Genomic DNA, 14,261 nt, shown 5'->3' on the forward strand with positions numbered 1-14,261 from the left:
CTGTAACATTCATCAGAGACAGTGCATACTGAATGATAAGTAAGTTAACTTTAGTTCAGTATTTATTTAAGTCTGTTCTCTTTAAGGATAACAGACCTGGCTGAAGGATCATAGTGAAACTGTCAAACTGGATGTTCTGACAGTTGATACTGAAGGCTGATACTGAAGTAGAGACTAGTTGGTCTTTTACAGTATTGCAAACTTAGCACAGCACGTGTCCAGGAACATAACAGACTCAGCATATGTTTTGGATGTCGAACTGAATGTTGTGACATTCACTCCCAACAGCAGGTGCTAAAGTGTAGGATGATTGGTTTTTCTGGTTCAGTATTTTTCTCAGGCTATTCTTCAGGGATTCAATAGCTTAGAGAAAAACCAGGAAACCAACTACCAACCTACAATTAATGAACCTAACAAATAACCTAGTTGTTAGCAATCTAATAAGTGGAAATTAGATTGACGTGTTCAACCTTTAATTCAGGAAATACAAGTAAAAGATATACACACTGGAACAATGTAACAGATGATGTCCTCAAACAACAGTAAGACATCATGCTGATAACTGTGGAAGAAAACAACAGAACTGAGTGCTAGGTTTGATTTCTGTTGAGTCTTTCGTCCTGATGCACAGAACCAGGTGTTCATACATTCTAGGGTGAGATAGAATGAGATGTCGTGACATCTGTGAACTTGTACATATTAGTACAGTGGGTAATAACTATCTTGCTGTATTAGTTACAATGTTAGATCAGATGTCATGACGTGGAGTAGAACATCTGAATTCTGACTACACCAGAATTTCAATTGGTATTAGAGCAGGCATCCTGTTCTGCTTCTGGATGAGATCCATGGGTGATACTTTCTGGTATCTTGCAAGGAGTTATGTTAGTACTGATGCTGGAACCTGTGAAAGGTTCTGTAATTTCCCTGAATGGTCCCTTGAAGTAGGTGGATGGACTGTTCATGACAGGAATGGTGTGTACCTGTCTCTGGAGGGTGGCAATTGGCCTGTGTGTGGGACAGCTGTGCCAGTATTGAATCACATTCAAACTTGGTATGGTCTTGGAGGCTGATCTGGTGAAGTGTGTGTTCATAGGTTGAGTTGTATTATGATTTCCGCTGCATAATACCTGGCAAAACTCAAACTCTGATGTTGTTTCCCCTCATGTGGATGAAAGGCTGCTGTATTCAAGATCTCATCATAATCTACTGAAGATGTCAAAGATACTTGAGTCTCCTCAAGTCCACTCATCATGACGTTCTCACTTCAGGATGGTAAGAATCACTTAATCACTGATTCTTTTACTCACTTGAGTAGGGTGTATGAAGACCTTGAAGACCTTCAAGGAAGGTTTGTTCCAAGGAGGTGGAACTAATGTTCTATGCGATGTTAGAACATGTTGTTCAACAAGTATGCAGCTACTGGTTGAAGAGCAGATGTTTTTAGGTATCAAACAAAGGGATACTTCTGTTTGGAACCTACTCCTGACCTGGAAGAGGAGACATCTGTGTGTGCTAAGTTGACAAGGGTAGGGTCAACTGTGTGTGTGCTCAAGAAGGTCACCTTTAGAAGTCTGATCTCTAGAAGTTGAGCTGGTTGAGATGTGACATTGTGCAATCTCCTACTGTTTGGCATATTCCTGTTGATTGATCAGGGTTGGATAGTTGTTCCCTGAAGTACTATGTTGTGTTGGAAGACAAGTCCCCTGGATGTTAGTAGTCAATAATGGGATAACCTGATTGCTATACCATTTAAGAGGATTGGAACCATGAATCTTGTTATTCAAACACCACGTTTCAGAAGTGGCAGTTCTTTCGAGGAGTGAGAATATGAAGATTCAGAGGTTAGTTGAGGTAGTATGCTCTAGCAATGCATATTTACCATTGACTGGTGCTGTTTTGTATCACTAGTACTTATGGTCAGCTGGAGTCTGATTGGTGTGATTGGAGTATGTATAGGTATAACTTACAAAGTTAGTTGCCACTGGTAGGGATGGTGTATGTCAGGTTGAGACATTTATATACAATGCATGGTTATTGGTATGGAGTTTCCATGATTTTTAAGTTGAGGGGGAATTTTGGTTAACCTCCTCAAGTCTGGTCAGCCTAGGGTCTGGTTGGCTGTTGACCTGTGTCACATGGGTTCTGGTGGTTGTGTGACACATTTGCAAGGAAGAATTCATCTCTCTTATTCCTAAGGGTGAATTTAATCTGGGAAGACTTTCAAAATTGTCGAGGTGCTTGCAAGCAGAAGATGTTGACACAAGAAGAGTACTTTCAAAGTATTCTTATGGTGGAAGTATCTGAAAGGAAAATTGGGAAAGGATTTAAGATCAATGTCTACTTGTGTCAAGTACAAGTGTTTAATTGATTATCCTTGGAGCTCAAGATAACGGATGTTCTTAAACATGTTGGAACATCACTTCTTCAAGACCCTGTGCAGAATCACAGGAAGGATAGTACATTGGCTTATGATCTATATCTTTGGTGGCAGCAAAAGCATATGATCTCTGAAAAGGTTTCCTGGCAAGAAACATGACTCAGCCTTGGTATGTACAAGAAGAAGAAGACATCATAGTCTTGATGGTGGTTGCTTGGATCAGTTTATTTCTGATCTAGGTAAGGAAGTGCATTAGCTTATGCACACTGTGGAGTCAAGAACTAGTGGCAGCAATCTTGACATCATGGAAACAGCCTTGCCTTAGGATATGGAATCCTTGGTAGAGCTGAAGGGTTGGTTCTAACTAGTCCTTCTGAAGACTCATACATCAGAGTGTCTGATGTCTTTGGAGAAGAAGCAGGGATTCATCAAGGTGTGAGCTTGGATGACTTAACTGCAAACCTGCAGGATGGAGGTTGTTTACTCAAACTTGGTTCCACAATCAAGTCTATGAGAACATTGAACTCAGTTATGTGAAGGGAGGAAGTTCCTTCAAGTGGCAGAAGAAGGAGCTGAATTCAACAGCTAGATGTCAAAACACAATGTTGTGACATTTGGTTCAACATCAGATTCTTAGTTGGTGAGGTGGCACATCAACTTGAGATAGAAAGGTCTACAGGGTTGTAGATGGGATACTTCAAAAAGCTTGAAGTTCTAGTCTCACTTGGAAGGTCAGAATATCTTTGGGAGAAGTCTGTTAAACTTGGGGAGGTCAAAAAGGCAACATTTGACCTTTTCATATGAGGATTCATGAAGGAGGTAATCAACCAGTGGCAATTGGTCTACCTCAGAAGTGAGTTCGAAGAATCAAGATAATCAACATATGGCAGCTAATTATGCTTGAGGAAAGTCTGAGACAAATTACTCTTGAGTAGAAAAGTAGTAAGTTGAAGACTAAAGGAGGTGTTTTCTATTCATCCCTTGGAGCTTGTGGTAGGAGTTCTGAGCTATCTATGGAAGATTATCTCGTGTAATGGGATGAAAATGTATATTTCCCAATGAATGGCTGGGTTCTTCTTGATCAACCCGATGACTCAGTGATATCTGAAGACTATCAGATGGTATGCCGTGTCTTATTGTGAAGGATGTCCCAGTTGATGTTAGAACATCCAGTGAAGTGGTCGTCTATTCTGGTTAGAAGAGAGATTGACACAGAGTGTGAATGTGTTCAGCTAAGAGGGTTGAACAGAGGGTGTGCTCTTGAAGACATGAAGATGCGTCTTGTGTTTTCCATTCATCAAGTGGTCTGGATTCTCTATGAATCAGGAAGTATGTGAAGGTCCAACTTTGGGATGTTGGATATGCCCATGTGTGATCTCCAATCTTCAAGAGGAGAGTGGGGTGTCCATGACAGGGGGAGTTCTGGCCTTGAAGCTGCAAGTAATCACCAAGCTTGTGGTCTATGTGTACTCAGATAACCAGGTATGGCACCTTGTCAGCTATCAGGATGCTGTGTCAAGGCTGAGTGAGCTGAAAAATGTCTGACCGAATGTCATGACATTGCCCTGGACAATGCTGCTAATTCCTTCTAAAACTTAAAGTCAGTAGGAATTATGAAGGTGATGTGTCAAATTCTGGTAAATCAGAATAAGCCAGAAGGCCACAGCTGTGTGGTACAGGGGGAGTAACCATCTGCTGAAGTGTGGGAATTTGACTGTATCAGTGCCAGATGTCAAGTCTCTACTAGAGGTATGACAGGAACCTTGGAAAATGGTGAATACTAGCAGAATGCAGGAAAAAGCCGCGTGAAATGTTAAGACATCGCGTGCAACGTGTCTGACTGCATATATGGAATAGTCTCCATGCACTGGAACGGCTGTTTTGGAAAAGAAACAGTCAAGAGCTATAAAAGGTATTCAAAGATAATCTGAGATTTTGTTGGTGATTCTCTGACTGTTTCTCAGCAAAAATAAATGCATCTTGACCAAGCATTTATTTCTACCGGAAATTCCTAAGCACGGGCTGGACTATTTAAAGGATGCAATAGCCTTCTTCCTCTCACAAGAAAAACACTCCATTCTCAGAATCATGGGGTATGTTAAGGTATGGGCAAGCTGCGCCTGGATCTGGTTTTGTGAAGGATACCTTTACAAATGTTTAGCTAAAAAGGGGGAGAGAAATATAGTCCTGGGGTTGAGAATGTACCAGAAGCAAGCCAACTGTGGATGTGGCAGCAAACAGAAGTTGGCATCAGGCACAAGATCCACCAACTGGGTTTACCACTTGTGTCTTGTGATCTGAGTTAAGAAGACAGTTGTGCCTTGTGATCTGAGTTACATTGACTATGTACTCAGTATTACATACTCTTCAGGAAGCTCTCCGGTTGAGGGAAAGGGTTCTGGTACAACTAAGTCTTGTCCCTCTTCTTCCCCATGTACACCAACTTTGGTGTTTGTGGTGGTGGAGCCAATGACGGAGATGAAGAGCATTCCCAAATTGGGATGTTTTGTCCAGTGTATTGTTTATTTGTTTTAGCTAAAATTTGCCAAAGGGGGAGATTGTTGATTCCTTAGGATTGGCATTAATTTTAGAAAACAAATAATGTAATCATCTCTGTTGTTTTAATATGTTGGGTTGAAGAAATTCAACATCTGGACCAACATGTCATGTACGATGTCACGACATCAGGTCTGTGACATCGCACATGTGTAGAAAACTGAATTAATTAATTCAGTATATATTCTGGGATCAGCAAGGATATCTGGTGAATATCCTAACTCCCATGTGGAGGTCTTGAAGACTCAGTCAGAAGATATATAGGCTCAAAATATGGAGATATATATGGAGAGATTCTAGGATTGAAGACCTTGTTTGTAGCAGAATTTTTCTGCTGAAGTTGTAACAGCAAAGAACAAGTCTGCTGCGATTTCTGAAGGCCCAAATCCAGTTGGGTGATTAGGTTATAAATAGCTGATTGTAACATAGTATTTGTAAGCCTCCTAGAATGAAAATTTAGGGGTGTGTGTGAGGTAAACCTCCCAATCTGTGGGAAGGTTACCATATGTTTCTCAGTGGTAAAAGCTGAGAATTTTGTAACTCAAAGCCTGTAGGCAAGAGTGATTTTGTTCTTGAATGAAGCTGTGAAGCAAGTTCAAGGTGTGTTAACATTACATTGTACTTGTAGTGATAGGAATGGAAACTGGAGGTTTCTATCTAGGAGTTCCTAGGTATAGATTGCATTGGGTAGGGATTAAGTGAAGAGTTGTAAACGGGTGAGTTTAACTCTGAATTAATACTGCTAATAGTGGATCTTCTTCCTGGCTTGGTAGCCCCCAGATATAGGTCATGTTGGACTGAACTGGGTTAACAATTTCCTGTGTTTGTTTTCCTTCTGCATGTGTTTATGTCATACGGTGAACTGACTTGGGGTGTTTTGCTTTTTATCGCAATGTCGCGGATAGCAAGAGTCGCCACCGACTTTTCTTTTATCCAATAAGGAAAGGTGGAAAAGAACAGGAAAGACCTCAATAGATTTTGGGTTCGGGAGGTACATTATACAAAGGGAAGGTATTAGCACCCTTTGTATCCATGGTTATCCATGGGCTTTTAATTACTGGATCACTTATATTTTTGTCTGAAAAGTGTCGGTGAATGGCTTAGAAAATGTTTTGAAAAGAGAGTTTAACTTTGTAATGATTCTCGTATGAATGTATACAAAGTGGTTATCTCGTTTAGTTTTGAAAGTTGTTTGAAAAAAATATAACTCGGTAATGATTCGAGTATGAATGTATACCAAGTGGTGATTTTCCAAAAGAGGTTTTGAAAGGTGTGAGGTGTTGAAAATGTTTTAGGTTATGATCCAGTAATTGAGAGTTATACCTTCCTAAGGTCGTTATGAACGTTTCCTATCCTTATGAGGGTAAAACTGTCCTTACTATTGAGAAGTAAGTAATTTTACCCTTTGGATGTTTAAGGGTCATCGTAGGGTCATCGATAGGTCATTGAAGGCAACAGTTGTAAGGATACCTTAGCATTCGAAGGGACGATCATCATTTAACCGTAGGCTACACCGAAGGGTCATCGAGGGACAAAATCGTAATTTCGAAGGCAACATCCGAGGGACCATGATTTATTTTATGATGATTTAACCGAAGGGTCTTTGCTAAGTGTATCCCTACATTCGCGGGACATGACCGTTATACCGTAATATCATAAGGCAAAAGAGGGGTCCAAGATCACATATTTAAAGGCCACATTTTAAAGTTAATTAGGTGATTATGATGAATCTCCATATTAAAATCAATACATTAAAAATAATACATTAAAATTAATACATTAAAATTAATTATTAAAATTAACACATTAAAATTAATTAAGCAATTTAGGGTGAGCCTCCACAAGGGTATCCCACAAATAAAGTGGAAGACCTAACGGCGGTCTTTTTTTCTGGGACATATGAACCTTTGCAAAATTCAACAAACGGGTTAGCATACCAAATCAGGGTGCAATCGAGGATTACACCGCAAAAGAAATCACAACAGTAATAGGATCAAATAAACAATACCTGGTTATGATAAAACATGAATGAAAAGTCAGAACAGAAAAGCTGGCTACTGTCGGATTCGCGCCTGCCTCGCCTAGCGACGGCTTAGCGAATACTCGCTGCATGCTCGCTTAGCGATGTGCTAGCGAGCGGCTGCGGATTCCGGTTTTAATAACGATATGATGGCAGCAAGCTTCACACTTTATAGCATTCATTACAGAGATTATGTGGTTAGACATTCAACGGTTCATGCATACTTAAATTCATATGTAAAACTTAAGATAGTTTCATAAATTCAATCATGATACCATGTGCAAATTAAGAACATAGGATAGTAATAGCAATGCCAACCTGTTTGTAATCGAATTGTAACCTTGAATTGGCTGATCGGATCGAATTGAGCGGAAGTGACCTTGCCGCCGCCGGCTTTTCCCTCAGGGCTTCCTTTAGGGTTTTCCGTCTGTGAGCGCTAGGGTTTGCTTGCTAGAGTTCTCCCCTCTCCTTTTTCGTTCCTTTTCATTACTGAAGTGCTGGTATTTATAATGCCCTTTTTCATGACCTAATGGGCTCAGAACGAAGCCCGAAATTTTTTGTTGTCTGTCAGCTTCGCTAGGCGAGCTGGTAGCGAACGTTTGCTTCGCTAGGCGAGCGTGTAGCGAACGTTCGCTAGGCGAGCGTGTAGCGAACGTACCGTTCACTAGGCGAGCGTGTAGCGAACAGGCCAGTTTGGGCCATTTTCTGGATTGGGCCATTCGTGAGCTGGGCCTTTGTCCCTTTAAGATTAGTGCCATAAAAATGAGTCAGAGTGCCTTGACAAATGTCTTGAAATATTAATGGGCAAATTTTGGGGTATGACAGCTGCCCCTGTTCAATATTCTTGAACCGAGAGAGTCAGAATGGTATGTACGCCATTCGTGGTCTGGAGGTGGAAGATTATTGAACACTTAGAATGCCCCCAAAATTTGCACTTATCAATTAGTATTTCTTGATGGAGATGGGCTTAAAGATGCCATCTAGGAAGTTTGATGATGAGAGCTTCAGAGTACGTCGTACGTTAGAAGATATCTGAAGTCATGGGTGTCACTGGGTCATACTTTGGACCGTATAGTGAGTCATTCATTAGGCCGTCGACTTCACTGGGGAGTTAGGATGGGTCATACGCCGATGGGAATAACAGATCAGAATGGATCATACGCTAGATCGTATCTGAGTTGCAGAACGGGCCGTCTGTTAGGCTGTATCTGACGAAAAGTAGTCGTACGCTAGACTACACCTCGGGATGTACCGTACGCTAGGTAGTATCTGAGGAATGAAGATCCGAATGGGTCGTACGCTAGACCGTATTGTTGGAGGAGTAATATGCTGGGGATAAAGGATCAGAATGGATCGTACGCTAGATCGTATCTGAGTTGCGGAACGAGCCGTCCGTTAGGCTGTATCGTTACTGGGGGTGAAGGATCAGAATGGATCGTATGCTAGATCGTATCTGAGTTGTAGACTGAGCCGTTCGTTAGGCTGTACCTGATAATGAAGGGGGTAGTCATACGCCAGACTACACTTCAGAATGTACCGTACGCTAGGTAGCATCTGAGGAGATGAAGGTCTAACTGGGTCGTACATTAAACCGTATTTGAGCAGAATGAGCCGTCCATTAGGCTGAATCTGATGATAAAAGGGGGGTAGTCGTACGCTAGACTACACTTCAGAAAGGTACCTTACACTAGGTAGCATCTGAGGAGATGAAGGTCTAACTTGGTCGTACATTAGACTGTATTTGAGCAGAATCTGAGGACTTGAAGGTCTAACTTGGTCGTACATTAGACTGTATTTGAGCAGAATCTGAGGACTTGAAGGTCTAACTTGGTCGTACATTAGACTGTATTTGAGCAGAATCTGAGGACTTGAAGGTCTAACTTGGTCGTACATTAGACAGTATTTGAGTGGTTGAAGATCAGAATGGATCGTACGCTAGATCGTATCTGAGTTGAAGGAGCCATATGTTGAGCTGAATCAGAATGAACCGTACGCTAGGCTATATCTGCTAGTATTTGTATATGTTGTATTTGCAATGAATGTCTCGGAATATACCGTACGCTAGGCAGTATCTGAGGGATATAGTTAAATCTTGAATGTAATAGATAAAGATGCCCGTCTGAATGGACCTTTGTTTTGACTGTGTCAGGAGGATAATTGACCTGAAAAATAAAGATAGCTTCATGCTATGTCATGATGCATGAGATGTTTTATGCCTGCGAACATGGTATGCATGTGCATGCTATGAAATGATGTAATGTATGTGATGCGGAATGAAAATTGTATGTAGGTATGTGATGTGAAATGATGTAATGAATGCACTATGTGTCTGAAACGTTCTTCCAGGGGATTCTACTGGGGAAATAACTCTCAGTCTTCTGGTCGGAGATATTTGTATTGATGATCCTTTCTTAGCTGGGGGATACTTGATTTCTGTCTGACGATGGAACACTTGACAGAGCCTGGCTGGGGATAGAGAAGATGACCCATTTGTCTAGTAATGCCACCCTCTTCTGGGGAACAATTGGCGTTGCCGGGGAATCGAATTAGCAACGGATTCATGGGAAAGCATGGTTAGACCTTCTCCTTGATCCTGAAGTCTGGTAGTAATTGCAATTTCCATTTTAGGCATGTATTTTTGATAAACATTGATCATATTCAAATGCATATATCAATTCAAATTAAATCAATGGACGTTTATGCAAACAAAACAGAAAAGTAAAACAACAACATTTTTTCCGAAATGAAATGGTATTGATTTCGAAAGAGGGCCTACAAATAGGCCAGTGAGTACAAGGAGACAGAAATCCTAGTAAGAGGAAGTTGTCAAGAAAACAAAGAGAACGCTATGCAGAGAAAGTCCTATTGATTTTAATTCCACTACTGTCATCATGTCTTCAAGCATCTCATCTCCTGCTGTCGGATAGAGGTGATTGGCTTGTTCAGTCCCTTGAACTTGGTTGAAGCTGACAGAGAACGGGACATAGTCATACGCTTGAATCCCTAATTTCTGCCTGGACCGCCTTTTCAGGTTTTCAGTCCACCAGGATACCCGTTTTTGCCCAAGCCGCCTTTTCAGGTTTTCGACTTGCCGGGTGTACGTCTTTATATGTTTATCCCTAATTTTTGCCCGAACCCTTTTGGTTCGCCGGGATGCCCTTACTTTTGCCTAGGTACGTCGACCTAGCGGGTCTCTGTTATGCGTAGTATTTTTTAACTATGTCCGCGTTCGCAGGATGCGGGAAGTCTTCGCCATCCATTGTGGCTAGTATCATGGCTCCACCAGAGAATACCTTCTTAACTACAAACGGCCCTTCGTGTGTGGGAGTCCATTTGCCTCTGGGATCACCTTGTGGTAGAATGATACGCTTTATTACCAAGTCGCCAATTTGATACACCTGTCTCTTGACCTCTTTGTTAAATGCCTGGGTCATGCGCTTCTGATATATCTGCCCATGACAAACAGCCGCAAGTCTCTCTTCATCAATCAAATTTATCTGATCGAGTCGAGTTCGAATCCATTCATCCTCATCTAAGTCTGCATCTTTCATAATTCTTAGAGAGGGCATCTGAATTTCCACTGGTAAAACGGCTTCCATTCCATAGACTAAAGAGAAAGGGGTTGCCCCTGTCGAAGTGCGGTAACCATGAAGAGCAAGAGGTAACATCTCATGCCAGTCTTTGTACGTTATGTCGTTTTTGTATGATCTTCTTGATATTCTTATTAGCAGTCTCCACGGCGCCGTTCGTCTTTGGCCGGTACGGAGAAGAGTCATGGTGCTTTATTTTGAACTGCGTGTAGAGTTCAGTTTAGTACCATTATCAGTGATAACTCTCTCAGGAGACAGCAGGTTTCTCAAGTAGATATTTGATAGAATCCATCTTAGAAATCAATAAAGTGGTATGATTCAACATATACTGTCTTAGTCGGCGAGCAGCCTAGGCCAAAGCGTAGCAAGCTTTCTCGAGCTGTGAGTATCTTGTTTCACAGTCGGTACCTTTTGCTAAGGCAGTGTATGGCATGCTCTTTTCGACCAGACTCGTCATGTTGCCCCAGCACACCCTATTGAATTTTCTAACACGGTCAAATACATGATTAGAGGTCTTCCTTCAACTGGTAGCATTAGAATTGGAGGTTCTTGGAGATATTTCTTGATTTTGTCATTCATCATTCCATACCATCTCTTGATTTTCTTTTTTGGTAATTTGAAGATGGGTTTGCAGGTAGCAGTCAAATGTGGGATGAATCGGGCAATGTAATTCGAGTGCCCCAAGAAACCTCTGACTTCTTTCTTGTCTATTTCAGTACCCATTGCAATTTCAATTGATTCCTCCTGCGGCTGTATGGTCTTTTCTTCTTGTAGTAACAGTCTGACAAGTTCACCAGGTACTTCACAATCTTCCACACTTCCATCCTCGGCTTGGTAGATCGGATTTTCAAAGTCATAATGAACAGTAGTAGAACTATTATCCACAGGATCCAGAGTGAATATGGATACGCGATTTGTTACGTGAGTGTGTGCAAGAAAACATAGCTTGTTTTGAAAAATGACAGGAAAGATAAAGAGCGCAATATTTGAATGCAAAAGGTCCATTGATTTATTGAATGTAAATATGCTTATGAAAATGACAAAACCCTTGAAAAATTAGCTATTATGCCCCGGGTATAGACACAATGCTTTGAAACATAAAAATAGCAATAACAATTACTCCTGACTAAAGGAAATCGGGATAGTGTCTTCAGCCTTCCAATTATTGGGTCCGTCACCAATTGTTGGGAAAATCCAGCTATCCAAGTCATAATCGTTATCAGTATCTTCCACAGCATTGACAGTCTCGTCATGATTAGGCAGAGGGGCAGTGATGCCATTAGGAGTCTCCGGAGGATCAAAGGTAGTCGCCTGTATCTTCCCACTTCGAATGCCACTTTCAACATGTTCACCTGTTAATATAAGTTCAGTGAAACCCAATGAGGAACTCCTCAATAGATGGCTGTAGAATGGGCCAGTCAGTGTGCTCATGAACATGTCCACCAATTCTCGATCGGTCATAGGGGGTTTGACTCTGCCAGCCAAATCTCTCCATTTTTGAGCATATTCTTTGAAACTTTCTTTAGATCCCATAGTCATATTCTGCAACTGTAGCCGAGTAGGCGCTAGTTCAGAATTATACCGGTAGTGCTTGTAGAAAGCTGTCGCTAAATCAGTCCATGTGTGGATGTTAGAGCTCTCGAGCTGATAATACCACTCCAACTGTGTGCCAGACAAACTCTCTTGGAAGAAATGGATCCATAGCTTCCTATCAGTGGTGTGCGGCTGAATCTTTCTCACGTAAGCTCTCAGATGCATCTGAGGACAAGATGCCCCATCATACTGAGTGAAAGCGGGGACCTTGAATTTGCGAGGAATGATCACATCGGAGACTAGACCCAAACTTTCGAAATCCAGACCGGGCGCCTTCTGACCCTCCATAGCTAGCATGCGTTCTTCCAACAACTTGTACTTGTCATCTTTTGGAGAGTACTGTTCATTCTCGTAATCTTCATCGTCATCCTCAGGGTTGAAAGGATCAGCATTCTCATTTTCTGAATCTGTCTCTGTTTCCTCTTCTTGATCCTTCGGAATTCGAATCTCGACTCTTGTGGCCTGTCGTTTGAGCCTTCTTCCCGGGTTAAGGTAACTCACAGGTTTATTGTCTTTCTTCTTCTCGAGCAAGAGAGCTTTCAGTTCCTCCTGCCCCCTGGATAAGTTCAAGATCATCTCCTGGAGTTGAGCATTCTGAGCATGGAGACCCTTGACAGTTTGTTCGAGGTCCATTTTTCTGTGTGGAGGAAAACCGTGAGAACACTGATCCCTTTAGAGTACCTGTTATGCTATGTTATGCTATGCAATGCATGAAATGTTTTCAAGGCCTTTTGGAATTTAACTTTGCATAAACTACCGAAAAGGGAAACTTTTTTTTTGTTTTTTTTTCTTGTTTTTTTTTTCATACAAAACAGAGCAAAGTTAAATCCCTAAGTCCTTGAAATGGTTAGTACAATGTTATGATGTCATGATGTTATGATGTTATGAGGTTAAATAAATAACAAGCACAAGCAAGTCACACAACCATCATTCCTAGGTTTTAAGGCTTGCATGAGTTCCATAGGTAAGTACCCTCCCCACTGAAGTTTAGTTGGTTCAACCTGTCCTAGAATAGTAACCGGGTTCTAAAAGGATCTCAAATCATCGACCTTTCCTTAAGTCCACTTCAGTGCAACACCAAGTGGTTGACCGAAGCTTCCCTAAAGTCCAATCTCAAAGAGTGTAGTATCGAGTCTCAACCAACCTCAGTCGGAACCGAAGTCAGTTATCTCACTACTTTCTAATGGCCAGGATGAGTCAATTAGGGTTCTAAAGGTCTGGTTAATGCTTTGATGACACCACGCGGAAGCCAAATTTTTCCTCAAGTGAACGTGAGGAACATCAGGACAACCAAAGTGTCACATTAACCGTAGCCATCATTTTAACCATTCCAGTATACGCCGGATAGTCGCGATGATCTATTGCTACTTACCTAAGGTACACTAGATCCGGGTGTAGGATCTTTCACTCAAAAATACCCAAGCAATCCCTTAAAAGTAAATCAGACAATTTGGAATAAGTGATCTTGTTTTTAAGGTAACCTCTCTTTTTAAAGTTTCCCCAGCAGAGTCGCCAGTTCTGTCATACGGTGAACTGACTTGGGGTGTTTTGCTTTTTATCGCAATGTCGCGGATAGCAAGAGTCGCCACCGACTTTTCTTTTATCCAATAAGGAAAGGTGGAAAAGAACAGGAAAAACCTCAATAGATTTTGGGTTCGGGAGGTACATTATACAAAGGGAAGGTATTAGCACCCTTTGTATCCATGGTTATCCATGGGCTCTTAATTACTGGATCACTTATATTTTTGTCTGAAAAGTGTCGGTGAATGGCTTAGAAAATGTTTTGAAAAGAGAGTTTAACTTTGTAATGATTCTCGTATGAATGTATACAAAGTGGTTATCTCGTTTAGTTTTGAAAGTTGTTTGAAAAAAATATAACTCGGTAATGATTCGAGTATGAATGTATACCAAGTGGTGATTTTCCAAAAGAGGTTTTGAAAGGTGTGAGGTGTTGAAAATGTTTTAGGTTATGATCCAGTAATTGAGAGTTATACCTTCCTAAGGTCGTTATGAACGTTTCCTATCCTTATGAGGGTAAAACTGTCCTTACTATTGAGAAGTAAGTAATTTTACCCTTTGGATGTTTAAGGGTCATCGTAGGGTCATCGATAGGTCATTGAAG

The sequence above is a fragment of the Lathyrus oleraceus genome, chromosome 7 (genome assembly GCF_024323335.1).
Source record: "Lathyrus oleraceus cultivar Zhongwan6 chromosome 7, CAAS_Psat_ZW6_1.0, whole genome shotgun sequence".
In the NCBI taxonomy this organism is placed as follows: Eukaryota; Viridiplantae; Streptophyta; class Magnoliopsida; order Fabales; family Fabaceae; genus Lathyrus; species Lathyrus oleraceus.